The 13,884-nt window shown below is 40.9% G+C and overlaps 1 protein-coding gene across 11 annotated transcripts in view; it reads right to left on the bottom strand.

Moving 5' to 3' along the window:
• Positions 1-13,884, bottom strand: part of PDE4D (phosphodiesterase 4D) — a 1,511,392-nt gene that overhangs the window by 1,250,103 nt on the left and 247,405 nt on the right. For 5 of the 11 annotated variants that reach the window (XM_082725937.1, XM_082725938.1, XM_082725936.1 and 2 more), the window contains one exon: positions 4,325-4,385. The exons of 4 other annotated variants lie outside the window; for them this stretch is intronic. The gene's annotated coding sequence lies outside the window, so the exon portion shown is untranslated. Of the gene's footprint in view, positions 1-3,024; positions 3,160-4,324; positions 4,485-13,884 lie in introns of those variants that run through there. 2 more of the 11 variants (XM_082725934.1, XM_082725921.1) reach the window with 2 other exon arrangements.

The raw sequence follows: 13,884 nt of genomic DNA, 5'->3' as shown, positions 1-13,884 counted from the left end.
CGAGCAGAGAGCCCGATGCGGGACTCGATCCCAGGACTCTTGAGAACATGACCTGAGCCGAAGGCAGCAGCTTAACCCACTGAGCCACCCAGGCGCCCAGGCAGCAAATTTTGACAAAACCTCTTTGTTATGAGAAGAGCTCTGTATAAGAGACTCTAAAAAAGAGAAGAAAATGCCTCCAAGTCCTCAGCTTTGAAAAGCAAAAATGAACAAAATTAACAAACTGGGTGTTGCTCCATGTGAAAGATAATACTATAAAAACAAACAAACCAACCAACCCTTGGGGAGTTCTGAAAAGGAAACAAAGACATAAATGCAGGAAAGACTCCCCAGAGAAGATCAGATATGAATTTAATTTTTTTTTTTAGATTTTATTTATTTTATTTGACAGACAGAGATCACAAGTAGGCAGAGAGGCAGGCATTGAGAGAGAGAGAGGAGGAAGCAGGTTCCCTGCTGAGCAGAGAGCCCGATGCGGGGCTCGACCCCAGGACCCTGGGATCATGACCTGAGTGGAAGGCAGAGGCTTTAACCCACTGAGCCACCCAGGCGCCCCTAAATTTAATTTTTTAAAGGTGAAACTTACATTGGCAGGGATGGGTAAAAAATGGAAGCAAAGTTCTAAAAGTGAAAATGCACAAAATGTCAAGCCTTAAAAGATAAGACGGAAGATCTAAAAGATATTCAGACTCCCCTCAAGCTCAAATCCTCCTGAAAACAACCAAAGGGATATCAAAGATAGATTTCTCTAAATTCTATATAGGCCAAATTCTTCCAGAGATGATTCTGTCTTCCTCTCCCTGGTACAATTCTGTCTGCTGACTAATTTGACCTCAGCACAAAAGAAAATGATGGTACCTCAACTAAAGAAATTACAAAATGCTGGAATAAATTCTTTTCATCCCACCCCCATCCTCTCTTATGGACGCCAGCTTTCTCCGTGAACAAATTAAAGTTGGAGAAGATAACCCAGAAAAAAATGATATCGAGAGAGACAGGCACTAAGTTCCTTTCAGGTTCATTAGGCAAATGGAACGGGATATCTCAGAAGGTGGAAGGTAAAGCTGGTTACCAAATTCAGCAAAATCAGGCAAAGTCTGTATCAACAAAAGCACATCAGTCTTAGCTGAGCTTAAACTGAGGATGTGGGTTATGTCTTCAGGATCTATTCTTCTCTGTACTGGGATACCCCTGAGGTTGGAAGGACTTGGCAAAGTTAGTGAGGAGCTGGACGCTCTGCTCACGCCCTTCACTATAACTATTTAAACTCCATAGCTAACACTGTGATCCTTACTCAGAAAGGAGCCTTAAGAAGTCCTCATTCATTTATTCAAAAATTACTTTTATCAAGTACGTGTTCAGTGCCAGGCCTCACTGTACTAGACACCAAGGATAGAATGTTGAAAATTTAAAGATGTGTTTTCCACTCTGTGCAGTTTATATTAAAGAGGGGAAACAGTAGAAAGGCAGAAATACACTTGATCCATTCAAAGAATAATGGGTGCATTATATTCTGATCACCTCCTCTCCCCACCCCACCCCCACTGGTGAGAGAGGTTGATGTTCCCACCCTAGGGGATGTGGGAATCAAATGAATGCATGATACCCAATACTGGACAGCTGAGATCCACAAGAGTTCACAAGGCACACTGACTCACAGCTCCCGGGTGGCCACTGCTTGCCATACAGGGCCACATGGAGCCTCATTCAGGAGTAGCGTGAACAAGCAGAGGCTGTGGAGACAGGTTTCATAGTAACAATGGGATGATGTGACCCCTCCTTGCCATAGGAAGATGTGACTGGCATGTTTGAATAGTTCCACAGGGTGACAGGGCACTCAAGCCCACCACTCAAGGTGAAGCTGACACTGTGCTTGGTTCGTGTGATAAGAACTGTTTAGCTAGACTCTTTTATCCACAGCAGCACAATCTGGAAGAGAACTGGTGGGTAGGCGCAGCTTTACCACAGGTCAAGGCAGTACATATTGAACCTTATCACACAGGTACACACAAGACAGTTCAAGGTCCAGCCCTGGGAGTACTAACGCTCCCCGAGAAAACCTCCCTGTTTTCTTCCACTCCTCCTTCCCTCAGGTGGCAAAACAGCTCAGGCACACAATGAGTCCTGGGGACCACCCATATGTGTCTCGGGTCCAACTCTGCTCCTCAAAGAATGCTACCCTCATTCTGGAAAGCCACGCCGCTGGGGCAGCCAGGGAGGGCACAGGGCTTTTGGAAGCACTTTCTCTGATAGCAGTATTCAATGCAAGTTAGGAAAGTTAGTGAACATAACCAAAGTTAACAGAAGTTCAGAGAACATTGGTCCCTCCTGAGAGAGCCAAGAGCATGACAGAGGCAGCCGCACACAGACCAGGGAGGAAGGGCGCTTTGTCTAACGGGCTTGCTGAGAAGCAGCAGAAGGCAGGAAGTGCGAAACTGAATGCAAGAGAAAGAACAGGCAGAGGTTTTAAGCATTGAGCAGCCTGTTGACACTCCTGCCTCAAACACAATGCTGACATCAGTCAATGTAATGGAGAAAGAGGGAAAAAAAAAAAAAAGCTATTTAGAGACATTGCATCTCTTGCAAAGGATGTGGTTTGCTTCCCCCACAGCAGGCTAACTGAAAACCCCAGGAAAGCAGCTTCAAGAGACACAGAGAGTGGAATCAGAGTATTTTTTCAAAAGAATTTATAAGTAAGGCAATCCTGAAGTTCAACAGTCTACAAATCTACAAGTTTTGAAGAAGGAAAAGTCACTCCCAAAGAGCTGGTGTGCTCCTTATTTGCTCCCCTTTGTCCCTCTGTGCCCTCCAGCGTGGGCAGCCCTGCCACGGAAAGAGGACTGCTGTGGGAGGGGACCTGACTGGCTCCAGACTTCAGAGTCCTGAACGGTCACTGCATCCACACCTGGCCGTCCAGGCTACATACATCAGTCCACCCAGTCCCATGTAGATACACGACCTAGCTCAATAAATGTAAAATGTTCACTTCTAAGAGAGTAGAAGGAAGGACTCTGAAGGTCATACCCATCTGTCTTCACACGGTTCTCCGTGAATCAGAAATAGAAGGTCAGTGGACACATTCCCTCTTCCATTCCATGCTCAGCCAAAAATCGTCACTGTGTCCTCCCAGGCTGTAGACCAAATGATAATGTCCCAACCACTTCCCTTTAGAACAGACTGAGAGGACTGAAGAAAAACATAGGGTATAATTCATGAACCCTATGGCTTCCACCCAGACCACCTAGGGACTGCTTTACTCTTCCTGTGTCTCCTACCACCAGAAAGTTCTCAGCAGAAATGGCAGCTGAAGAACAGGACTCGACTGGGTGACAGAATGAAGCGCTCAGCAGAAAAGAATTAAGTAGTTAAGAAGTTGAAACTATGGGCACCTGGGTGGCTCAGTGGGTTAAAGCCTCATGGTCTCAGGGTCCTGGGATAGAGCCCCACATGGGCTCTCTGCTCAGCAGGGAGCCTGCTCCCCCCTCCCCCCTGCCTCTCTGCCTACTTGTGATCTCTCGCTCTCTGTTAAATAAATAAATAAAATATTTTTTAAAAAGTTGAAACTGTATATACATTTTTATTGTAATTTCATCAGAAATTGCCCTGGGGGTGGGGGGAAGGTCTGGGGAAAAAATATTTAAGAATATATCAACAAAGAAAAGAAAGGAGACCTTTCTCAGGGCCCATTACTGTACCTATGAGGTTCTCCAAAGCGGTTGAAGTCAGGACAGAACCATTTTGTGTGCGTCCATACCTATATGTATACTCTTTTGTATTTTCAAAATTGTATTAGTGAGATTGAAGTAGATAAATAAAAACATTTCAGGGCACCTGGGTAACTCAGTTGGTTAAGCATCTGCCATCATTTCAGGTCATGATCTCGGGGTCCTGGGATGGAAGGTCATCAGGCTCCCTGCTCAGTGGTGTGTCTGCTTCTCCCTCTACCCTTTCCCCTGGTTCATGATCTCTCTCTCACTCTTTCTCTCAAATAAATAAATTCTTAAAAAAAAAAAATCAAATATACATACACATAAAAGATCACGAGAACACTCCAAAACAATACGACACCAGGGGAGCTATTTATTCTATGGGAAAAAGAACTTGAGCTGGAAGCAGACACACTCAGCTTAGTCTCGTATTAACTGTGTGCCCTGGGGCAAAATATTGACCCTTTGAGCTTCAGTATCCCCACCTATAAAAAAAAAAAAAATGACGGCACCACCTACACTGGAGCATTACTTCTCATCAGGAGTAAGTATTAGCTGTGAAAGTAACTTGCCTCCTACTGGCCCTTCCAAGTAGTAAGAAAGGTTCCTGTCCTTACCTTTTACACCACTTCTTTGTTCAAGCCAGAGATTCCATCCTCTCTTTTGATTCAAGGCTCTCTGCAGAGATTAGATTGTGGAAAGCTTAACAACTTGGAAAACATGATCAGACAGCTGTTTCTAGATCTATGTTTGCGACTTTATTGCACCAAAGAAAACACTCTTCCTTTATCTGCAAAATCTGCTGTCTGTGGCAAGATTTATCAGGGCCCTTCAGGGCTTTCTGACAAAGTAAGGGCATCTCTCCTTCCTTCCCAGTTAAAAGGCAGGCTCTAGCAGATGTGTTGCTCTTGTCAGTGGTGTTTTTTTCCCTAGCTTAAGGTTTTGCAAAGACAGAATCGTGCAAAGACAGAATCGTGCAAAACCAGAGGAAGAGAGGTTTGTCCAGCCTTGCACTTTGCAGGCTATCCAGGCAGCCGGCAGAGAGCTGCTATGGCATCTGCCAGAATGAACAATCCAAGTGTACAGAGGCCATGTCCTGCCCTGCCATCATCATCATGATCAAGGACATATAAAGGAAACTGCCAGATAACAGAAGGAAACAAACATTCTCAAAGCAAAAGTCTATCACCATGCACACAATAAAATCATAAAGTATGGCCAGGGGGATGGGTAAGAACAGGTACCTAACACCGTGTTCTCAGACACACATTATATTTGCTTACTTCTAGGAGTCATCAATGACTCAGAAGCTAGTCCTCTTGATCTAGTAAAAGCTCTCACAGGGAGGAGGAGTAGGGGAGCCACTCCCACAAACAGCAGCAACAGCCATACCACCCTGAGGTCTCTCCACAGACATAAATGGAAACCTCTTCACATGTGGTCTGGGGCCTCACAGCCTTAGTGACTTACAGAGCACTGTAGAAAGCATATGACTGGGAGCACGCTTGTAACGTGATCCCAAGTCTCCCAGACAACTCTGTTTCAGGGCAAACACTAGAAACCCCAGATCTAGTCCCAGCTCTTCCTCCAACTCCCCTACGGGAGAGAAGGCAAATCATCTTTAACCTGCCTTTTCTCCAAAATGAGAGATCTGTACTATAAATGTTTCTTAATCTGAGGTCTCGAATCCTGCTGAAATTTTGACAAATTTTTTGTCTAAGGTCTGATGTTCATTTTTTTTTTAAAGATTTTATTTATTTATTTGACAGAGATCACAAGTAGGCAGAGAGGCAGGCAGAGAGAGAGAGGAGGAAGCAGGCTCCCCGCCAAGCAGAGAGCCTGATGCGGGGCTCAATCCCAGGACCCCGGGATCACGACCTGAGCCAAAGGCAGAGGCTTTAACCCACTGAGCCACCCAGGTGCCCCCATTTTTTTTTTTTTTTATGAGAAAAGTTCCTTATCATTCATCAGATCCTCAGTGAGGTCCAAAAATATACTAAGAACAACAAAACTAAATAATTCATAAGGTCCCTTCCAGATCCTGATTTTCAGGGCAAGTTTTTTTGATTATAAAAGCAATGTACACTCATTGCAGAAAATTAGAAAATGTAGCCAGAAAGAAAACCTTCCTTTAACTGGGTGAGCCAGCGATAACTAGTAACATCTAAATAAATGTAAATATTTTGTGTATTTCGTATTTTTGATGGTATAGTCAATATTATGCTCTACATATTTGTCACACATTAAAAATTCTTTGAAACCAACACCTTTAATAGTCAAATAATATTTCATCATAAGGCGGAAATTATCTTTTATTTAATGATCCCCCTGTTACTGAACATTTATATTGATTCTACTGTTTTGCCATTATCAATAAGGCAACATTTTTCAATGAACATTCTTCAAATTTTGATCACATTTTTTGAAGGCAATGGGGAACTATTAAAAGATTTTGAACACAGAAACAGCAGGACTGCTCTTTTTCTTATGACCGTGTAGGAAATTAACTGAAGTGGAGAGACTAAAAGGCTTGGTGATAAGGGAGGAAGTTATTACCTGAGAGCCTGAACAAAGGAAGGGATAGTGAGGCTAGACACAAGGCCCAGAAGTAGAACACAGCCAGAAGGAAATTACCATGAGTCAGTGGTTCTGAGGAAGAGAGGAGAGTCTAAGATTAAGCTGAGATTTCTAGCTTTCATTTTTGGAAGATCAAGTATACCATATCCAAGAGAGGGAAGGAAGGCTGAGAAGCTGGTTTGGAGACAAAAATAAGCAGTCTTATCCCCAGAGGGTCACTGCAAGAATGATAACCACACATGCAATTATTGAGCTACGTGGTTTTTAAATTGCAACAAAACAGTTTTTAAAAAGCGACTAATTATTTATAACATAAACTAGAAAGTAGAAGCCAAGAAAACTCATTAGTATATAATTTCTTAGCTCTTGAACATCAGAATTCAAGTAATTAGGTATTAGTCAATAAACATAAAGTGTAGAAGCTGAACAGTGTGCTTCACTAAAACCAGAACAATTTTTCATCATCCGAACTATATAACCCAGATTATTTTTAAAGATTATACCATATTTTTTACCTGTATTGCTTTTATTTTCCTTTTCCTTTTTATGGGTTATTTTATTCAGTACTATTTGAGGTAAATGAGGTAAGTGCTAAGGTGAAACAAAAACAGAAATCAAGGTCACTAACACGCAAAATGCCACCACATGTCATGGGCCCAGAGCTCTATTTCCAGAAGAAGGTTACCTAGGATTCTAATTCAGGGAAGACTTTTTGAGCTTTCTCACAACATAGTAAAGCAATTAGAATTAACAAGTAGAAATTTTCTCAATGGGGCTCCCACTTATCATTCATGCTCCCCCTCCCCACAATTCTGAAACGGTAACCCTGGACTTAAATTTAAAGTGTCATCTTCTATTTAAAGATTTACCATGTAAATATTGCTATATCATTCTTTATTAATGAAATATATCCATTCTAAAAACTTCAGCTTACCTAGCAAGAACACCCATGTATTTCTCATAAGGTTCTTTGACAACCCCATTTTACTGATTTCAAGATACCAAACGGAATAGAGGATATGGATAGTGACCAAAGGGCAGGAGGCTGCTGATGTAACTTCCATTTCAATATGAGGTTACTTTTTTTTTTTTTTTTCAATAGCTACCCTCTCTAATGTAATCAGTCTATTTACTGAAGGCATTTTTAATGTAGCAGAGACTGGTACTAAGAGACTGCTGCTCTTAAGTTGAAGAGAAATTTAATTGATCACATTATTTCCTTGTAACTGGGAAATAAAGGAACAAAGAAACTAACCAGTTTCTTCTAACCTCTAATTCTCCAATTTCACTTTCTGATTCTTTTTTCACCAGGCCCACACCAGGTGAGAGGAAGACTGACTACTTACATGAAAGTCAGAGAGGCATAATCCCCACAAAATAACAAGCCCTGTGGAGTAATTTTGAAAGCCATTTAAAAGGCCAGGAGAAATGTTCTCATAACCCCCAGTCGTGTTAGCCTGTGCTAACCTGGTTTTCAGAGAAGACAATGGGAAATATGATACAAAGAGCCTGATATGTCATTTCAAATGAAGCATAGCACTTAAATGGATTAATATGGAGTTACACACTGCACTAGACTATCCTCTTACAAATAAAGGAAAAAGAACATGAAATAATTTGAGAGAGTGGCACGCAGTATTAAGAACAGCAAAGTTGGGGCGCCTGGGTGGCTCAGTGGTTTGGGCTGCTGCCTTCGGCTCGGGTCATGATCTCAGGGTCCTGGGATCGAGCCCCGCATCGGGCTCCCTGCTCCGCAGGAAGCCTGCTTCCCTCTCTCTCTCTCTCTCTCTCTCTCTCTCTGCCTGCCTCTCTGCCTACTTGTGATCTCTGTCTGTCAAATAAATAAATAAAATCTTTAAAAAAAAAAAAAAAAGAACAGCAAAGTATCTCAAAACCATGATCTGTGCCCTAATTGCAGGAGCAAATGAAGCTTGAGGTAAACCCTGAGAAATACCATTTAGATAAGCCCAGGAGATGGAGAATGAGGAAACAGATCTGAGGGCAATGCCTGAGTTTAAGGCATGAGGAAAAGCACAGAAGAATAAGCCCAAATGGTTCCCAACTCAGGGAGTCAAGGCCCAGGGAGAAAGACCCCACAGGCCCTCAGGGTGCCAGGCGCCCCCTATAGGAGAAACTCTGACATTAATTTGCACTGAGATGTGGTCTAGAAAGGGACCATTGTCCCTCTGCAGGGAAGTCACCAGCAGAATAGTGCTCTGCAAATTTGCAAAAGAAGAACTGACAAAACAGAAATGCGAAGCAGAAGCTGTCAAAGCCAGATGGCTGCTGGGGCGCAGAATTCTGGTGGCATACTGACAGAAGGCCCGGGAGATGCTAGGCTGAAGTGTTTCACCAATCCATACACTTACTTGTTCACTGTTTATTCACTGAAGTTTGGGTTATGTTACAAAATTTCCTTAGGCAAATTCCTGTGTAGGAAATGAACTACAATTTTTTAAACCTGGCATTTCCTTCAAAGTCGGTAATTCTAGCTCCCTGGAAGAGGAGATTCCACAGATCTGCAGATCTTTTAGAATGGTGCGACTTCCTCACTCACCAAAGGAAAGTGCCAGCTGTGCAAGCTGAAGGAGCTTGATTCTTCTCCGCCCGGCTGCTAATTAAGTGTGTATCAGGCAATTTACCACATACAATCAGAGATCCAAAGTAAAAAAAAAAAAAAAAAAAGAGGTGAGAATTAAGAATATGGATTTGTGTCAGTGAAACGAGAACCTCCATCTGGTTGTCGAAGAAAATGGAACCTAAAAATAAATAAATAAATAAATAAATAAATAAATAACTGCTGTAAGCATATAAATAATATAATTGCTAACTAAGGTCTTTTTAAAAACCATGATGCTTTTTAGAAGAAGAAAATATGTCATTCAACCTACTTAGAATACTCCACTAATTTTAGGTGTACCTTCTCAGAGATCCTTCTGTGAGAACTGTGATGAACAGAGAAGCCATTCCCTATACCGTGGTTTGTATTTTTCTAACAGTTTCAACTACAACACTGCCCTCTCACTGGTCTGCCATGACAAGCTCCTTTCTTTGTGCTCCTGGGAATTTTGTTTATTAATATTTATTGAAGCTAGACTATACTACAGACACTGGGCTTGATGCTAAGGACACAGTGGTAAAGAAGATAACCTCTACCCTTGGGAAAATGTTGAGGAAGATAGACAAGAAGAAAATGAAGTTCAGGGTGATTACTGCAACATTAAGCATAACAAGGGTATGTAGGCCTTCAGAGGGGTGGGATCAAGAAAGGAATCTATTCACAAGCAGTATCTTGCCAAAAGGGAGAGTAAGGATCAGGCATATGAGAAAATGGAAAGACACTCAGTAGAGGCTCACCTACTCAAAGGCTTACAGAGAAAATGGTGCCCATAGAAAATGCATCATTTAAGATGGAAAGAATTCCAGGAAAGGTGCGCAAAGCACTGAATCCTTAGTGACTTCTCTTACTTAGTTTTAAACTGAAGTATAGTTGACATATCATATTAGTTTCAGGTGTGCAACATAGTGATTTGATGACTATATACATTATGAAATGCTCATTACCATAAGTGTTGTCATCATCTGTCACCATAGAAAGTTAGTACAATATTATTGACTATATTCCTTATGCTGTACTTTATATTCCTGTAGCTTATTTATTTTAAAACTGGAATATGTTAATCCTATGAATTATTTTTAAGTAATATTAAGAAATTTAGAATGAACTCTAAAGAGAGCAACAGAGAATCACTGAAGCATTTTAAAGATGAGAAATGACAAGAATAAACAGTTTAGGTGCTATATGGAAAATGGGTAAGAAAAGGCCAGTCTGAAGACAAAGAGGTAAGTTAGAGCACTGCAATTTAAGAGACCATGGTCACCTGAACCAGAGTAGTGGCTGTCATCCTAGGGGAAAGCAGGTGTTTTCAAGACTAGTAGAATCCATGCATCCTAATAATAAGTTCCATTTGGAGTAGAAGAAAAAAGCAAGAGTAAAAGATGACTCCCAAATTACCACTGAGATAAAGAATGCAGAGAGAGAAACATATGTGGGGGAAATGAGCTCTATTTGGGGCACACTGAATTTGAGACAACTTTGAAAAGTTTAAGAACGGTGTCCATCAAATGACTGGGGAGAGAGAGAGAGAGAGACCTGACCTAGCCATGTAGAGATTGAATTATCAGAACATGGATGTTTCTTGATAACATTAGAAGAGATAAACATGTCCAGTCAGAGCATATGAAAGGAGAAGAGATTTCTCTGATGATACTGGTTTCAGGGCTTTGTCTCTAGATCCAAGTTACCTTAAAGGGGAAAGGTCTCATTCTCTTGCAATGTACCAGAATGATTATTTCATCCCGTTACCCAATTTTTAACTAGTAATGACTAGGGAAACCATGAAAGATGGTGGTCAGGTGAATGATGGTGGGGGTGTAGAGGAATGAGAGGAAAGGAGTAAGCAGGATGTTCAATATTTGTTCTGAAAAATAAGGATGACACTATCACTGGTGGGATTCCTAGGCAAACAAGGAGCAAGTTAAGTCTGTGATCATCAATTTCACGAGACGAAGAAGTACCTGCTCTTCAATGACTCCACAGCCTCAGGAACAAGCGACCTGGGAAAGACCATGTAAGTTTCGTGGGCTATTGCAGTTCTCACCTTTGCAGCATTCTCATTTGGGAAGTATTTAAGAGTGCAAGCATCTAGATATACCTTAGACTCCTGTTACTCAAATGATGACCAAATTCCATCATGATTAGGGTCCCATGGGAGTTTGTTAGTAGTCGTCTCAGATACCATACCAGACCAGGAACCCCAGTCTGTATTTATAGAAGATTCTCCAAGAGGTTTATCTGCACATTAAAGTTGGAAACACACTGACTCACATTCACTTGAAAGTCTTCTTAAAACACAGATAGCTAAATCAGGGCTGGGGCTTATAAATCTGCATTTCTAACAAGTTCCCAAGTACTCTCCTGCAGATCTAAGACCATATTTTGTGAACTTCTGCCCCACACCATTAGATTAGACTCTCCCTAGGTGGAATCCAGGCATCAGTATACTTTAAAGCTCTCTAAATTATTCTAATTTGCAGCCAAGGTTGAGAACTGCTGGTAAAGATATTTTTTTCTGCTCCTGATTATATAAACAAGGAAATGAACATGAGAAACAACTATCTTCTCAACAGTGGCTTAAACTCACTACTAAAGTGTTCTTGAATGTAAGAAGAATTTTGATTAATCAAAGCAGAAAGAAAAACGCTGCTTCATCCTTAGTGACTCATTTCCAGACATGTTTAGTTGGGAAAAAAGGTCACCATAAGTAATCACTATTTTAATCATCACAGATGCCATCAACTCAATCTATCATCTTCCTTTTCTCATGATTCTTACTCAATTGGGTATTGACACTTTGAAGGCCACAATAGTTTTTTAACAATTACATTTTTTAACAGAAGCAATACTGAGTAAGTCCCTATTCTCCAATTAGCCTGCAAAACCAATTCTTGCCCTCCTGTTTGCTTTTGGTTTAGTTTTACCTTCTTTCTCTAGGTATTAAAAGTGAGACTTTAGATTATTGATTTGAGTAATTTCCTCTTTTCTATTAGAAGCATCTAGTACTATAAATTACCCTCTCAGGACCGCTTTAGCTGTGCCCCACAAATTATATGTTGCATTTTACTTTTATTCAGTGTAATGTGTTGTTGTTGTTTTATTTACCCTGAGACTTCCTCTGAAACCCATGAATTATTTTAAAGCATGCTGTTTAATTTACAAGTGTTTAGAAATTTTCCTGTTTTCCTTCTGTGACTGAGTTCTAACTTAATTCCATTATGGTGAGAGAACCACATTTGTCTGATTTCAATTATTTTATTTAAAGATTTTTTTTATTGGGGCACCTGGGTGGCCCAGTGGGTTAAAGCCTCTGCCTTCAGCTCAGGTCATGATCTCAGGGTCCTAGGATCAAGCCGGACATCCAGCTCTCTGCTCAGCAGGAAGCCTGCTTCCCTCTCTCTCTCTGCCTGCCTCTCTGCCTACTTGTGATCTCTCTCTCTCTCTCTCTGTGTCAAATAAATAAAATCTTTTTTTAAAAAAAGATTTTATTTATTTATTTGAAAGAGAGAGAGAGAGAGCATGTGTGCATGCATAAGCTTGGGGAGAGGGGAGGCAGAGGGAGAGGGAGAAGCAGACTCCCCTTTAGCCCCATGCGGGCTAGATTCCAGGACTCTGAGATCATGACCTGAGCTGAAATCAGATGCTTCACCACCTGAGCCACCCAGGCACCCCTGATTACAATTATTTCAAACTGAAGTTTTTTTTAATGTCTTCAAATATGATTTATATTGGTATAATTTCTGTACAAGCTTGAAAAAATGTATATTTTGTTGTTGTTGAGTGGACTACATTCTCAATGCTGATAGATCCTGTTGGGTGAGGACAATGTTGACTTCTTCCATAGACTTGATTTTCTAGCTAAGCTATTCTATTCATTATTGAGAGAAAGGTGTTGACGCCTACAACTATAATAGTGAATTTACCAATTTTTTTCAGTTCTATCGATTTTTGCTTCTGTATTTTCAACTGTTATTTGTTTCATCCATATTTAAGAAGGCTATCTCTTCTTGCTGAACTAACCTTTTTACCATTACATAATGACCCCATGTGTCTCTGGTTATTGTAGTTTGCCAGCAAGGGAAAGGAGCACAGGGAGAATCAGACTCCCAGCTGAGTGAAAAGCCCAACATGGGGCCAATTCCAGGACCCTGAGATCATGCTCTGAGCTGAATGCTGATAGCTGACTGAGCCTCCCAGGTCCCCTGGCTCCAGTCTACAGTATGAGGAATGAACTCATGAATATGAGAAGAAGGTGTATAACTTTGAGAAAAAAAATTATCTGAAAACATTACCAACTCACTAAGAATGTCTAAAGTACAGTAAGAGGGTGAAAAAGGTTTCAAGAAACAAATCAGGACCAAGTGCAAAAAAAAAATTCTAGATATAATCTGAGGCGAGAAGAACTATACTTCATGACCTCAGGCTCACATGACCAAATGTCAGAGCCTGCTGGAACTCTCAGCTCCCAAGGCCAGAGAGTAGGATGCAACATGGGCCTAGGAAGTTATTTAACCCCTCTTTACTAAATAACAGTTTGTAAGAACTGAATAAGCCAATAAATGTAAATTATAACAGTGCCTGGCTCACAAGAAGGACTCTAGAATTATTAATTATTAATATTATTTACTAAAAATATGTATATCACCTAAAATGAGGATATCCTGGAATAAAATAAATCTATCCAGCACTTTTTTATATTTTATATATTTTATATTTTATGTATATTTTAGATTTTATTAATACAAATACATACTGTTTAATTTTTATTTTTTAAGATTTTATTTATCTGAGAGAGAGAGCATGAGCAGGGGGGAAGGGCAGAGGGAGAGGAAGAAGCACACTCCCCACTGAGCATCCTAGGACCCTGAGATCATAATCTGAGCCAAATAGAGACACAACAGACTGAACCACCCAGGTGCCCCCATCCAGTATGCTCTTAAGCCACAATTCTCCAAGGCTTGGAGGTCAGTGTTGAAGAGGAGG

Source organism: Mustela nivalis, assembly GCF_964662115.1.
Source record: "Mustela nivalis genome assembly, chromosome: 3".
Taxonomy (NCBI): domain Eukaryota; kingdom Metazoa; phylum Chordata; class Mammalia; order Carnivora; family Mustelidae; genus Mustela; species Mustela nivalis.
This window is presented reverse-complemented; position numbering and strand designations above follow the sequence as displayed.